Raw genomic sequence first — 17821 nt, 5'->3', positions numbered from 1 at the left:
AGGGTCCGTTTGTTTAGAATCACGCCCATAACTAGAAGCTGAAAACCACCACCCGGCACTTCTTCCATAGCTCACTTCCAATAATTTTCCAAAAGAATTAAAGTCCTTTATTCTTTTAGAACGTACAATCTCAATTCTCAAAGCGTGTCAAAGGAAAGAATATAGATCTAGAGTTCTATAAAGGAATAGCCAAAGATATTTGAGAAAAGTCAAAGTAAAAATATAATTAGCAGGAACATTTTAATATATTTCATGCAGAATAATAATTGACTGTGCCTCTCATAGTTATAAAAGTCCATACAATTTCATGTGCGAATGGGAGACAGATCAAGTGAGTAGGAAAATAATTTTAAAACTTATTTATTTAAGTATCGATTACAAATTTACAAATTTGTCTCAAGGAAATGGGAGACAAAAAAAGAAATCAATTATAACCAATATGCATGCAGTTAAAGAATCATATATAAATAGTTACACCTGTCGTTGTTGGATTATATATATATATATATATGCATAAGTTATTAGATTTTTCACATGATATATGTATTCACGTCCCATCTAGTGCCGCTCTCAGTCAAATTAAATTAATTAGTGATATATTTGCAATTAAACTACGGCGTGTGCATCGCTTACATTAATGTAAATTAATGTCATTTTTTTAAGAATCAGAAACTGCTATTATTAATTCAAAGCAAATACGTACACATATATATTAATGTGTATATAAATGTGTGTGTATGGAGGTATAACAACAATATACATAATGTTTCCAATTTTTTCATCTAATTTGCCTAGCGAGCATATTCCTAAAACTTACATGTACTCACATATTTAACAAAGCCTGTTCAAATAGTTATAAAAAAAAAATCCTAAAAACTCAATAGAAACTAGAAGAAATATGATAAAAAAAATGCTTAACGATACTATTAGTGTTAAACACCATCGTCATTTATGGGTTCAATAATTGCAACCAGTACCCAATATAGCATTTTCCAATATGACACCAGTAAAAGATACCAAATTACAAAACAAATCATATTTTTGTTACCAGGCAAATTTCCACCACCATCTAACTTTTAAAAAGATAAATACAAATTTTAAAGGAAAAACTAAAAGCATGTTCTCGTCCATCAACGCACACTTTGGTTTGTTTATAATAAATTAGAACATATATTATATAACACATAATTGGTGTCCGTACGATATCTATTCGGGGATTGGCAAATGAGATGTAAGAAAGTGGAAATGGGAAGGTGGTGGGAGGTATATCCACCATGAAGAAGATTTTTTTAATATATATATATATATATAGTCTCTTTAACCCGGTCGTACCAGAAGGATTTCTTTAGTGCCAGGTTGTCTTTCTTTATACCTAACAAAACTTGCTTGCTTGATTGGTTAGCTTGTCAAATATTATTGTTAGTTCTAATTTCCTCCACTTAGAGACTCTAATGTAACGGGCTAACTATCAAGTATTTGATTAATAGAAAAATTCACCCCTCGACTTTGATCTTTGACTCAATATACCCTTCCAGCTATGAATTTCTTCAAAATTTGGTATTCTCATCCCCCAATAGAAAATTTCATGTTTACCTTTCAGATTAATTTCATAAATGCTCCCTTAATTACGTACCTAGTGTCACGACTTGCCGCCGGCCATTTGTTATGTTAGGCCGGCACTGGATCGTGATGAGAAAACATAACATACATACATATCATACCATATTTGTGGATCCCTTTTTTACATACAAACACACACACACACACACACACACACACACACACACATATATATAATATAGTCATAATAATGCAGAATATTTAAACTTTTAAAAGCTTACAAATCCTTAATCAAAACACTGAAATTCTAAAACTTAAAAAGAGAAAGGTGCTTGAAAGGGGTTCTTTAATTAAAAATATAATTTTGTGGAACTCGTATTGAAGCCATAAGGTCAATTCTCAAAAACTAATATCAAAATTTGGCCACTGCAAGTCTTATCCCATATGCTCATTCACTTCAATTCGCTTCCCTGATCACTGAGCTTCTATCTTAATATTTTTCTTTCCCTTTTCCTACAACACAAGGAATCCTAGTGAACTAGAAAGCTCAGTAAGCGAGTAGACTAAATACTCTAAATATGGATGTAATGCAACATAATAATTCCTCAACAGAAAAGATACGTGAACATAAATGTAGACATAATAATTCGAGTACCTAATTTAATTCCTCATAATTTTTCTTAACATACATAGTACTACAATTCATAATTTTACCAACTGACAAGTAATCATAATATAACATACTTCGTATCCTAATATATGTTTCAAAGAAGAGTGTATTATACTCCAATACTCATAAAGTCGTCATATTAAATATTCATGTTATCCATTGGCTATTACTTTGACTTTCATAAGTCATATTCAAACATATGAGAATCATAGTCTTAATGTACCATAATCATAATTATATGACATCATAAATCATAATCTAACATACTATAATCATAATCATAAATCTTATTCTTAACATACCATGGTCATAATCATACCATATCATAAATCTTAATCAACTTCTTACCGTAAACCGAAGCTTTCTAAAGCAGTTATGTACTCCCTTAAGCACAATCGTGCATATGATTTAAACAAGAATAACACGTTGATAGTAACTAAAATCTAAAACACATAACTACCCCTAATAATCTAGCGTACCATATTTGCCTTCTTATTAGGGGTTCACAACAATCAAGAAGATATTAGAAAACAACATAATCACAATATTAATCACATGTTCCCATTTAACATGATCATAGTTAAATCTAACTAAGAAACATACAAACTTTAAATCAACATGGTCTTATCATGCTATAATCTTACCATGTCGTATCATACTCTCATATTCATAACATAACCTCATATCATATACTATCATGAACTAATCATTCTATAATAAATCGTGACATAATATTATTATGTCATAATAAGGTGCATAACTTATCACATACTCAATAAACTAGTATCCTATCGTGCACGTACTAATGGGCCCGTGGGATTGCCTTATGCTGGCTAATACTCAATCGTATGGTGGTTCCAATGAATCGTACACACAAACCTTATGTACCATTTAACAAATCAGACTCGACTTCTAGGAGTGTACCACTAACTACATGTGGCTTACCTATAACACTCGAGTTACAATCTATTGGCATCCACATAAGCGGTAACATGGGTGTTCACGGGGCTTTATCCATTCTTGCCCGGACAAGGCTCAGGGAATTTAGCATCGTGACTTAAACACAGATCCAACGACCACTAGGGTCGCCGGATTTAGAACCGAGGATCAAAGAGCATATAGTCCATCTAGCGGGCTTATTTAAATCATAACTATCATATTAGGTCTTCTAATGGACCGACCATGCTCACTACTATGAAAAACTAATCATATCTCACTATATGCCAATGTTCATAAGTGAATGTCATGCCAACAAAATCATGCCCTATCTTGTCATGCTACTTCATATATCAGACATGTTATTTAGATGCTTACATAACTAAATTAAGCATATTCGCATTTTATATACCACGTCATGTACATTTTTATAATCACCATAAAACATGCTTCCATTCCTTAATGCTCACATATAATTAGATATTTTTCATTAAGGCATAACCAACATATTCGTTGTAGCATAATGGACATAAAAAATTCACAAAGAAGTTAAATGTTTCTATATCATGTTCATGATCATGGAAATCATAAGCAGCATGCTAAACAATAAAAATAGTACATAAGCCGTAATTATATTCACATTTCGTACTGTCATAGACGATCATGGTATTCTTACATAAAATGACAAACATAGGTCACAAGTAAATCGTAACCATCACTTGTGTTGCAGGTGAGCACTCTACTTACCTTAAGCATTCATATATCCCAAACGTAAGCTCCTTACGCTTCATTCGATTCACGCACAATGATTAAGTGCTCACCTAATTTTAACAAATATTTTCCCGTTAATTGGAGCGTTACAAATCCTTTTAAGACTATTACAACACTCTATAATTGTTAACAAATTCCTGAAAATCAGATACTCATAATTACAATCTCACCTATTATTTTCGAAAAACATGATTTGAGGTTGAGGAAGACTCTTTGGAGTTTAATAACATTGTCCATAACTTAACAAAGCAAAAGTAAGTGCTTAATTCATAATATGACCATAATTTTCTTAAAAAAAATCCATCAAACCAAAATATTTAATTAAAATCCTTAAATCTTATAGATATAATTTCTTTAAGAAAACTAAAAGAACACAACCTCATAACATGAGCTTTCATTATCCTTCAACATTGCTAAAAATATAATCTAGCATGAATAGTTGGATTTTCAACTAAACCAACCAAAATCTTTGTTTTGTTAAACTTTCCGTCATCAAAATTAACTATTCGTCATCGAATATGACACTCAAATTACATACATATTTATAGATATTTAAATAACTATAAACTTAGTTTTTAACCATAAAAATCCATATATTTAACCGGTCATTAATATCAAAGTTTCAACTCCATATCTAATAGCACAAATGTTGACCATAGAGCACATTTTATCAAAAGACAGAATCGTCAACTCTTACGAAAATATTCATAATATATTATAGGTAGATCAAAAAATTACGGGACCATAGTCCAATCAAAGTAAACTCATAGAGCTTTCTTTAGAGCTATTATAGGCTAGGTTTTAGATTTATTAAACTCATCAAAAGTAGCCTGTAATCCATATTAAAAATTATCGTTAGGAAATTGATAGATTTTTGTATGAACTTGTAAAAATCATAACTAATTCTAAAAATTATTTTTGAGTAATATCAACTAAGACAAAATAATATATAAAATAACTGAAAAACATAAACTTCACAGTTAGTCACAAAAACTTACTCAATATCATTTTGTTAAACATATAGCAAGCAAACTTCAAATAACTAGAAAATAAGCTTAATAATTATCAAAAATTGAACTCCATCATCAAAATGGTTGATGACTCTCACTCTTGAAGAAGTGAAAAAGTTTGGCTTTCTCTTTGATGATGAACTCGTGGCTTGGATTGGGAAAACGTGTTTGGCTTGAATAGTAGATTTGGAGGTGTTAGATATCATGCATAATCATGCAAAAATGGATTAAAACTCACCCAACAAAAGAAATTGATCAATGAATAAGTATTGAAGAGAAAAACTTTTCAAAATTGATTTACAAACATCTATTCTAGGATTAGGGCGTGAACCCAATTTTTAAGAGCTTTTTAGGCCTAAAAAATAATCTCCAACTCAAGGAAATCAAGAGGGGGCGGAGAGCCGAATCAAACACATAACGAAAATTCTAGTCATTGAGTAAGTCACTATTTTGGATAAGAAGAGCTACCTATTGGCGTTAAAAACTTATCCGAGTGATAAAAATATTGATACACATCAAAGGAGCTACAACCGGTTATAAGTATGTGCTCTTTTAGATATGTTTAGTCAACTGAATTGTGACATAGCACAAAACTATCAGCTTTATAATTGGAAACTTAAACGTGTGGAATACACCAAAATAACATACCTATCGGAATTAGACATATGACGGCTTGCTGAAAATCTTAGGATGTATACTTCTAAATGTAATCCATTTTTGTATATTCAACTACACAATTTCTCATACATTAAAAGAAACAAAACTTCTCAGATTTTGTAAAGTTGATAAGGTTAATTTTTCCTCTAAATTATCTCTTTTATCGAAGATACAAACCTAAACTCTAAAACCATACGGAAGTATGAAATACCCTAAGTAGAGTAAATGGTATCATGCTACCTAAGAATACCTTAATGACAATGTTGCTTAACTAAACGCATAGGATTCTCCAACGGAGGTTCTACTAGACAAAATGGCTGAACATATTACAAATCAAACCTCTTATTCTCACATAAACCACAACTTGCATATTTAAGATAAGCACACCATAAATCCACAATATGACTGTAATCAACCAAATCATAAGTCTTGCAACTTAATTATAAAATGTTGTCTTAAACTCATGTCCTAGACATTATAAAAGTCTCCATCATGACCCTTTTTGGGCTCGCCATTACTTATATATCATGGTTCTCTTCAGAACAGAAACTTAGGCTTCGTTTTCCCGGTAAAGTCCTGTTGATAAATCCTTTATTTCTCTACATCTGTCAGAACTTGTCGGTAGAGATTTACAATACTCAAGCTAAACATATGTATATAATTAAATATACTTAGTTGGAAGGGTTTCGTAAAAAATATCGAGATATCTTCTCAAAATGCGATTTGTTCACCCATACCATAGAGTTTTTCTATCTCTCGCTTAAAATTTACCCAGATCAATATACCAAACTTGTGGGTAGAGCTCAGGGTTTAACATCAAGTTGATGGAGCACCTCTCATACACATAATTACTATCTATACTCTACGGTTGCTAGGGATATGAAAGCACAAAAGGATTTTTGTCACGCTCCAAAACAGGAGTTAGTGACGTGGAGGCTTATTTAAAAATTAAACTGGATTAAATTAATTAGTTTTGTGGCGTGACAATTCTAATCATGATGTGAGTCCAATCGTGAATCCTAGTCCAATTGGAGAGACAACATATGAGGGGGAAGATCCCGCTACTGCTCGTAAATAGTAGGTCCTTACCTCATACCTATACATATTGTTAGTTATGTAGTTCTCAAGGCTATGTTAGATCACAGACAAGACGAGACGCCATCCTAATATTTGTAAAGAAGTATAAGGATATTTATGCCCCAAGGTTCATACTCGGTCAAATAAATGTGTCATTATGACAACAAAAGTCATATCCACATTTTCATGACAAGGCCATACTAGAGGTCTTATCATGATAGAGGAGTTTATGTACCACAACATTATCAAAATATCAATCATAAGCTCAATTACAACAAATAACTTAGTCAGGAGTAGGTCAAGACTAATGTTCCAAAGTAATTAACAAAGGTTCCATAAGTTGTATGCTAAACCCAACTAAGCACGTTGTGAAATATCTTAGAACCTATCCAAATAACTTTAGATGTAGTAAAATACCATAGATTTCAATTTAAATCGGAAAAGAGAACCAAAAACTATAAATCTTATTCAAAAGGATAGCATCAAAATGCCTCAATTTCGATTCTCCCATAAAAAGATTTTCGTTTATACCTTTATACATATAATAAGACTTTCTTGATCAAGACCCTTCCTGACTATATGCTAAACCCAATATAAGCACGTTGTGAAATATCTTAGAACATATCCAAATAACTTTAGATGTAGTAAAATACAATAGATTTCAAATTAAATCGGAAAAGAGAACCAAAACCTATAAATCTCAACCAAAAGGATAGCATCAAAATGCCTCAATTTCGATTATTCCATAAAAAAGTTTTCGTTTATACCTTTATACATATAATAAGACTTTCTTGATCAGAACCCTTCCTGACTACCGAGATATCCACAAAATAAAATTCTTATATTAACATATTGATATAGTCATAATAAACGTCATATAACACTTACAGTGAGAGGGTTGTGGTCGCAATGTCTGCACATATGGAGTTTGTATATAGAATCGGCTAAATTCTCGCTTTGATATCAAAAACTGTCACGACCCGCTGTTAGCTACCTGCTATGTTAGGCCGACGGCGGGTCGTGACACCTAGTCTCAATATGCTCTTAAATTTTTATAAGGGATTTTGCCTTTTAAAGTATGAAAAGTACTTCAAACACTCTCCCTCAAACTAATATTGTTTTATAAATGCCCTTTAAACTATTGATTTTATGTCAACTTACTCTCCATTAATCTTTTAAAAAATCAGGGGACAAGTTGACGTATAGGTAATAATTTAGGGGGTTGGTTAACGACATTTTGTAAAAGTATGAGTAGTGTCATGTCATCATTTTATAAATTTTACAAATGTGGAGGATATTTTGAACTAGGATACATAATTTAGTGGATAAAATGAGCCTTTTTAAAATTCAGGTGGCGTGTTAAAAAAGGGTACAAAGTTTAAGGAGTATTTACAAAACTAATCCCTACATTCCTGGACATTTAATTCTATCCAAATCTGAAAGAATATAGATCAATCTTGTCACTGCCAAAGTGATTGTTGAAGGAAAAGTTACAACCATTTGCACCCGCTAGATGGCTAGCCGGTAAACAATTATGTACTCCACGAATTTTAGATGTATGTACACAATGATATTCAACTGTCACGTGTGCCTTTTAAATCTGTTTAAAATTGCACCCAAATTAATAAGAAATTAAATTTTCAACAACATATAACCTCACTATTTCATAACAAGTTCTTGTGTCATTTGCTTCTAAATTTAGATGGAAATCATACGCTAGCACAATTTGCATTAGTGTTTCAATTTTTCGGGCTGAGAGGACAATATTTTAAAATTCGAGGGCATGTTAAGATAGATCTCAAGTTTTGGGTGGGATTTTTGAATCTAACACCGAGTATTAACTATCCACATTAATGAGATCAAGTACAGTTCATGAACCCCGCATCAATCACTTATTTTCTTGGCAAACAAGTTTTCAACTCCCAAGTGTTGCAGTCATTTTTCATGCATGATCAAAAATCAATCTTTTATGACATATCTTCCAATATAAAGCTCTATTTATGGGTTACAAAAGATTTTGTTAGGCGTATGTAGTACTATAGCTAGCTAGCTAGCCTCTAAAACCTAGTTATCACATCCAAAATCTTATTATTAATATTTTTTAGGTACTTTGATATGATAAACCTAACTCATCTATATATGCATGTACAGAAATATATGGTCTGAAAGAGATAGGGATTAATGTAAATCTGTGTCTTTAATTTATTGCTTAATTTAAAACCATATCCGTTGAGACTTTGAACCTTCTTGTTATCTTCATCCTCAATAGGGTTCCTTTCCCCGGCTTTCACTTTCTTTCAAGAATCCCGGAACCGTTTTCATCATTATGAATAAAGAAAGACCATATATACTAAAAAATAATAATAATAAAGAGAAGAAGTATAATGATGAAATGGAGCCATATTGATTTCAAGATCTGTGACCGAAGAAAGAGAAACACATTGTCATGCCCTGCAGGTTTGGCTTTTATTTATCTATTATATTATTAGGAAACTCAGTGGAACATGCTATTTTATTCTTCTAGTAAGAATAATTATTTTCAATTATTAGATTAATTTTTTAACGGTCAGATCTGTTCAGATTCGTATTACAAATTTACAGTATGCCATACAGAATTGTTCTTACTGTAAACTGGCCGTTGAAAAATTAATTTAATAGAAAAAACACAATTTGTACTAACAAAGTAAAATATCTTGCTTTACCGTAAAGACTCCTTATTTATTTTGCTAATATATTTGGCTTTTAATTGAACTTAAGGGACAGACGCTCTAATAATGGAATAGCTGTAAGTTTATGACCAGTTGGAAATTATAAATTATTGCTAGCTAGCAGTTATGCAGCTTTTTAATTTGTTGCTTAGCATTTTTATTCAATGCGTCTCTTCTTGGGATTTTCTTTTCTGAAGCGAAAATATAAGTTAATAAGATATCACCACGTGCTTGAATTAATTATGAAGGTTCTATACATCGATTTTGGGACTTATTATCCAAAAAAATTACAAAATAATGACATTGCTGAATAATTAAGGACAGTAATAATAATAGTTTAATGCAACTTAATGTTATTTATGCCTATAAATATTGCAAAAGTTAAAGGAAAAACAAAAACAAAAGGTTTTAAATCCACTGCCGTACCCCACAAAAAAATATTATTATTAATAATAATAACAATAACAATGCAGCCGAAACGACATGCAGCAGCACTAATATATATATATATATATATATATATGTTCCGAGAAGGAAGACCAATTATCACACACACACGTTTGTTTATACGTCTTGAAGAGCATTTAAACAAGAACAAACGTAAGTCTAAATTGTTAATGTAATGATTTCCTTTCTTGATTTCTTGATTGTGTAGTTAATGTAATGGTTGACATGAGATGTTTTTTTTTTTTGTTGATCCACAACCTGAAAAGTCAATGATTGATTGTAAGAGGTCTAAAAGATTAAGACTTAGTATGATGGATCAATTGAACGTTATAAGGCACATCTTGTTACTCGGGGATTTGCTCAAGAATACGGCATCGATTATAAAGAGACTTTTGCTCCTGTTGCTTGTCTTACATCTGTTTGCTCCCTTTTGGTTATTGCTGCAACCAAAGCATGGCCAACCTACCAAATGGATGTTAAGAATGCCTTTCTAAATGGCGATCTTACCAAAGAAGTCTATATGAAGCCACCTCCTGGGTACTCTATACCATCCAACAAGGTTTATCGTCTTCGTACAACACTTTATGGTCTCAAGCAAGCTCTTTAGGCATGGTTTCTAAATTTAATACCATTGTTGCACAACTAGGTTTTACATCTAGTACCCACGATTCCACGCCTTTTACTCAGAAAACTGATAAGGGTATCACACTTCTTTTACTTTATGTGGATGACATGATTATTACAAGAGATGATGCAGATGGCATTCGTCATCTTAAGTCTTTTCTTCATTCTCATTTTGAGATGAAAGATCTTGGTCTGTTAAGTTACTTCTTGGGCCTTGAAGTCACTTCTAATTCTACATGCCTATATTTATCACAAACGAAGTATGCTTCTGATCTTATTGCCAAAGCAGGATTGACGAATAGCAAGATTGCTCCTTCACCTCTCGAGCAGAATGTTTGGCTTTCTCCTTCAGATGGTACTCTTCTCACAGATTCGACCTTGTATCAAACCTTGGTGGGAAGTCTTGTTTATCTAACAGTTACCCGTCTTGATATTGCGTATGTTGTTCATTTGATCAGTCAATTTCTTTCTGCTCCCCGATCGACTCATTTTGCTGCCGTTCTTCGTATCCTGGGATATGTAAAGGGTAGCATGTTTCATGGATTGCATTTCTCCTCTAGCTCTTCTTTGGATTTAGAATGTTATTGTGACGTAGATTGGGCATGGGATCCTACAGATCGTCGCTCTACCACTGGCTACTGTTTCTTTCTTGGTTCATCGCTTATTTCTTGGCAAAGTAAAAAGCAAACTATTGTCTCCCGCTCTAGTACCGAGGCTGAATATCGAGCTCTTACAGATGCAACATCAAACTACTATGGTCACAATGGCTCCTTCAAGACATGGGTGTTTCTCATCATTCAAGCACTCCCATTTATTGCGACAATCAAAGTGCTATTCAAATAGCTCATAATGATGTCTTTCATGAACGCACTAAACATATTGAGATCGATTGTCACTTTGTTTATCATCATTTGCTCGGTAAAACTCTACAGCTTATTTTGCTGACACTACATCCCAAAAGGCTGACATCTTCACCAAGTCAAATCCACCTGGTCAATTTCTTGCTCAAGTCTGCAAACTCAAGTTGGCTTCTACAACACCATCTTGAGTTTGAGGGGGGTGTTAATGTAATGATTTCCTTCCTAATTTCCTATTGTGTAGTTAATGTAATGATTGACTTTATATATTTCCTTTTCTAGTATCATGTAATCTCTATATAAAAGCTCTAAGAGCGTCATTGTAATATACACACAAAAATCATAGAAATACAATTCTTTCTTCTTCTTTTATCTTAAATGTCTAATACACCAAAATGATCGATGATTCTTATTTTTATCTTTCCCAGCACATGATCTTTTTGTGCTGAATTGAAACTAATTTTTTTTGAAGGAACTACTTTATTTTGTTTATATAATTGTTTTTGTCGTTGGTCTTTCGCAAAGGATTGATTCTACACAGCGACACTGAAAATAGGAGTGGAACATGATATCTATTTTATGTAATATAACATTAACATTAGAAAGGTCATAACAATTAACAATATTGATCTGCAATTTTTTTCTTTTTTTTCTTTTTTTTCTTTTTGTTAAGAAGGATGCCTGAAGTACGTTTGAGATCATGAACATGAGGGAAGAAGAAGTAGGATAATTCTTTATCTAGGTTTATAATTTTTAAACTAACATTTAGTGCTTCTCCTTAAAATAACATTTTTAAAACGAAAAATAAATAATTGGATAAGAATTACCCACATGCTTAAATTAAATATTGATTATCATTTTCCTGCCTGTTTGAGGACTTGAATCCACAAGGACCGCAAGATAATACAAAATGATGATACTCATAATCAGAAAATGCAGAGAATATAGAAGGAGGGAGACTATGGAAAAGCTCAGCTCAAGGTTTTTTTTTTTTTTTTTTTTTTTCTTTTTTGAAGTGAAAAACTTACATTCCTCACGTTAGGTAAACACAAAAAGGAAAACGCCAAACAAAACAAAACAAATATTAAAAGGAAAAGAAATGCAGGTTTATATATATGGAGAATGAGTGAAATAGCATAATTGTGGTAGTGATTAATAAATTATAGCATTTTTTTTTAAATAGTAGATTATAGCATAATTTGATATTTAAAAAAAAACAAAAGAAATGTAGCTTTTAAATATACAGTCCCACTAAAAAAATATAAATTAAACTATTATTATTGTTATTATCATCATCATTATTATTATAATAATAATAATTATTATTATTTTGTTGAAATCATAACAGATAATATAATTTCCTTTTATTGGAAAGGAAAGGGGAAAAAAATTAATCTCTTACGAGCCACGAATTGGAGGACCTGTAAAAATGAGTAAATGATATATGTACGTCTACCGGTCTATCACTCTACAAACGGAAGCCAGCTAGCCATCATATATATATATATATATATATATATAATATATGATTTAATAACATACATCGACATCATCAATATGCCAAAGCACATTATTTGAGACTTATATTAAAATAATATCTTAATAAGATACTCGTTGATTATTATTGTATTTTAAAACTATTCTTTCTCTCAAGGCGGGAGCAAGCAAAAGCAAAGCGTGCAGTTTTCCCTGCTTATAACAAACCACTTTTAATTTTTTTTTCCTTTAAAGGAAGTTGGAAATGACTAGTACATAATTGTTTAGAATTTAGATGGTTCAATTTTGTTTTTTATTTTATTTTTTTGTTATATACATATATGAAAAAAAAAAACATACAGATTAGAATCTATGCCGTTACTAAACTAATAGAGCTCCAAATATATATTCCTACAAAAGTAAAGCATATTTTGATATATAATAAAACAAGCGTGTCAACTTTTAACATCCAACTTAGTTGTTGAATTAGCATTAAACAATTCCGAATTAATGTGATCCTCTTTATTTTAGTTGACAGTAGATAGGATCCAAAGTTTTCATATTGCAAGTTAGTGATAATAATTAGTGTTGGTTTATGCAAGATTATGAGGTCTTAAAAGGGTAATAATCTTTCTAGTTTTTTAATCCTAATATATAATTTCATGAGTATTTGTCTCGATATCGTCTTATAACTGAACATTTGATAGAAAACGATATTAGGGTTAATTGCTAGCCCAACAGCCTTAATAAAGATCTTGTAAACTTTATTTTTATTTATTTATTTTTGCTGCAAAGATCTTGTAAACTCTTTATTATCCAAGATTGAACCCTTTTATACGGGCACTTTTGAATCCCTTGCATATTCTCATCTAGAGCACATTTGATTTCCCTATTCAAATCCACTATAATAACCAATGGTGTTCTTTATGCAGTGCATGTGGAAAGATACATATCTAATTTTTAAAAAGAGATAATTGTATTCAATTAAACAAATGATTCAATCACCAATGCTATTGATCTTATGGTACATGAGATAAAACTTTCAATTAAATTGAGATCGGATCCGTCAGTAAAATCTGATGAAACTTGAGGAGAATGACACAAATCGAACCTAGACAACAGAAAAATTACTTGATACACGTATGAGAGTGTTCAAAAAATCCCTCAAATAATATCTTACATTTAAGTTCTTCTTGGTGTCTATTAAAAAAGGTAAAGAGTTACTATTATGATTAAATCCACTCAAAGTAGCCAAACACTAGCTATCTAATGGCCCCTACCGGCCATTTTCTTTACCCTAAAAAATGACTCCTCAATTAAGAAAGTGGCTCCTTTTTAAGAATCAATAAAGTGGCATTTGCATTCTTAAAGTATACTAAAGGGGAATGGAACATTAATTAATTAAATATCATACAAAGGGAAATGGAAGTCATACTTAATAAGAGAGGTCAACTTTTTTTCCCCCCCTTCCAAACCTCTCCTGAGTCTACGTATACTTATGGTTTAGCTGATGATTGACACTTGTCCTTCTCTAAGATCAGATCAATTGGACCTAATTTCCGGATTATATGTTCAACCTCGAATTGTTCCCATTGGTCAATTCCATATACCACAGGCGAATCTTATTGGTTCAACCATTTCTTTTCACGTGGGCTTAGCCAATAAAAAACAGTCCTCAAGAAATTACATCCTCAAACCCCCCAAAATAATGTTTACAAAGTGGAAAACAATTTTTTTTTTTTTATTTTAAGAAAAAAAAACACAAGGAATAATTAAGATTTTTATCACTCCTCATTAAACAATTGTGGGAGCAAGTACGTAATATTTGCATATATCCTTTTTGAAACTGCGAGATTTGGAGGATTGTAGTGGGTCTAAACTCCATATATAAAGGCGCTCCAAGAACACCCTCGATTGGCTAATCCCATGCTGTTTTCACGTGCCTTTGCTCCCACATGTTTGGCAAAGCTATAGAAAATTACACAAATATAATATAATGTGTGTGTGTATATATATATATAGACAAAATTTATCATTTCAAAAAAAAAAATTAGGGTGTTAGAGATCGAGAACAGATTGAGTCCCATGATTTAATTTTACCCTTTTGGGCAAAACATTCAAAAAGGGAATGTGACCATTTCATAAATATTCACAAATTAAAAGTGTGATTCCATAATGAGAGTAAGGTATTCTAAACTTCCGTTTGAAAATAATAATAATAATAATAAAAGTGCCTTAGACTTATATTTTTGTGCTCTACTCTCTCTCTCTCTTTTTGGAATAACCCTACACATGCAAATTCTTATAAAATTTATCATAGATGTAATCACAAAACGAATACGTGTATATGTTATATCGAAATTGAACTAGTCCAAAAATAGTAAGGAACTAACCGAATATTTTTCAGCTGAAATCCATATAGAAGCGAGCACGATTTGCGAGGTAAATTATTATACGTAATTCCGCTTGGTTTTTTTTTTTTCCATGAAAACTTGGAATTATTTATTGCTTATTTATTATTTCTTGGTAACAATATAGTTAGTCTTTTGAATTCTTTTTTAAAAAAAAAAAAAAAGGTTCGTCTTATTAAACCTCCAAATATGATCATGATGCATGAGCAAAACTTTATTCTTTTTCAAATAAGGGGGACATCCAGATATGGTTCAACTTCAAGGGCACAACTAGCTAAAAAATAATTTTTAACGGAGGCATTGATAGTCCATTATTTATGCTCATTGATCTTTTTTTTTTTCATCTTTTTATCCCCAAAAGAACAGAAATAAACATTTTTAATTAGCTTAGTATTTGAATGAAAAAGGGAACAAAAAAGAAAGGGCAACAACGTTTATGTGGATTCTTTTACTATTATCATTATTATTATTATTATTATTATTATTATTAATTTTATTATGTATAATTATTGTTCGATTAATTTTAAACTAATGCGTGCTAACCTAGATTAGACAATTGAACATATTTAATTAAAAAAAATGATATCATGATGTGGGTTGCCTTCCTCTTTTTCTAAATTTGTTTAATCTGTTTTCTGATTATTATAATCGTGATCCAGCGCAATTTCCGTTGTCTTTCACTCACGCATCTAACCATATCAAACTGTTGACTATTTGCGTGTAGTGGTAAACCGCAAATTAAAATAGTAAGAAAAATGTTCTTATAATGATATTACATCATATACGGTGTGTGTATGTATTTATTTTTACTAAGCACTAGGTCATTTAATTCTATACATGTGCTTGTCAACGTTACTTGTTGGCATAATCAAAAGGGGAGAGGTTAATAGTACTTGATCTAAATAATGTAAGGAACGAGCTGATATAACAAGAACTAAATGAGCACCTAGAGTGATAATATAGTTCCCCAAACAGTTATATATGTAGTCATGTTTGGTGGGAATTTTGTGAATAGGAATGGTGCTTTATATAATCTATTTCTTAATCTAGCCACCAAGAAATCTTAAACTCAACTTCTAACGCGTCCTTGAATGTTATTTTTTTCCTTAAAAAGTAGTTTTTAAAAGAAAGAGATTAGGAGACAAAACTACAAGCTTAACTTTTAAATCCATAAGAAGAAACAGTATTGTCATAGACAATTTTCTTTCTTAAATTTTATGCTCAAGAGGAATCAAAATTTCAGTTCCAAGTACTGCCACCAGTCCTCTTATTCCTCAATACAAGATCATCTGTAAACTTAGTAGATCTTTCATTCCAACCATATATGTAGAAGGTATATACAATGTTACTTAAAAGGAGTGATTTATTTCTTGTCCTTTTATATTGTTCATTCATATCACTTTGGATTTAAGTCATCATTCTTCCCATGTTTGTCTTTTCCATTTCTTATAAAGGTTATTTTTCTCTATGAAGTAATAAAGCAATAATAAAGTATGACATGAAAATATCAAAACTCATTATGATTATAAATTAAACATTATTATTGCTCTTGATGAGTTGGTAAGCTGATTAAAACAGCTCACCGGTCAGTTTGTCGTGACACGAAACTCATGTAACTATAACAATTCATACATTTTTGTGTGTGAATAAACTCCCGTTGCACCTGATAATCACAACTTATATACCGATTCTCGATAAAATCAACATAACCCTTTTAAATGTTGAATATTATATTGTTAATTACTCTTATTTGAGGACCATTGTTTAAACTGAATGTTTAATTTTCATTTCATAATGACAATCTTATTAATATTAAAACAAGAATCTTATGGACTAATTTTCTCCCTCCCCCAAGATGGAAGTGAATTTCACCCTTAGATATAACATCAACATTCCTAATTAGAATTACCTTCTTCCTTTATATTACCAAGTTACCAACTAGTAAAAATAAATAAATAAATAAATTGTTCTATTTTGGTTAAAAAGAAAAGAATACACACTTATACACAAGACAATAGGGAAATTGTGCCAACTTTGGAACTTGTTCTATAAAGAGAAGGGACAAAGTTGTTTAAGGCAAGAGATCATGTGCTTCTTACCAAAAATAAAAATGGATTATAGATACTCTGCCAACATCAATGAAGTCATGGATGGTGAGATATTTGCGGGCACGCTCATCAATTTCCAAATTTGGTAACCTTAAATTGCAAAAAGCAGAATTTCTCTACTTTTAGCTTCACACTTTTGGATCGCCGCACTTATTCCGACACGTGTCCCACTTCTCTTGAAGTGGTGCCGGTCCCCAGTTGGTAAAGATTTTCTAGGTTCCCGTGATCCTCGTGCTGTTCTCCTCAGGTGAAGTACCGAATATGCCCTTGACTTTTCATAAAACGACAAGAATGTTTTCTATCAATTATTGGAATAATTTTTTTTTAATTTTTTTTTTTTTTTTTTTTTTTTTTTTTTTTTTTTTTTTTTATGTTTTGGGTTGGGATTAAGGAGAGGGGAAACATAAGACAGCAGAATCGAAGGCCAATCATACTCCATCATCGCCTTCTTATGAATAGGCTAATGTTTTGATTTGACTTCACTGCTAAAGTCATTTGGCAATTTTCAC

At 31.4% G+C, this 17821-nt stretch overlaps 1 pseudogene; it reads left to right on the top strand.

The window, feature by feature from the left end:
- Positions 1–10305: 10305 nt before the first annotated feature.
- Positions 10306–11508, top strand: LOC112093098 (annotated as a pseudogene).
- Positions 11509–17821: the final 6313 nt, after the last annotated feature.

The sequence above is a fragment of the Morus notabilis genome, unplaced genomic scaffold (genome assembly GCF_000414095.1).
Source record: "Morus notabilis unplaced genomic scaffold, ASM41409v2 Scaffold485, whole genome shotgun sequence".
Taxonomy (NCBI): Eukaryota; Viridiplantae; Streptophyta; class Magnoliopsida; order Rosales; family Moraceae; genus Morus; species Morus notabilis.
Note: the sequence above shows the minus strand (reverse complement) of the source record. Positions and strands in the feature narration are given on the sequence as shown.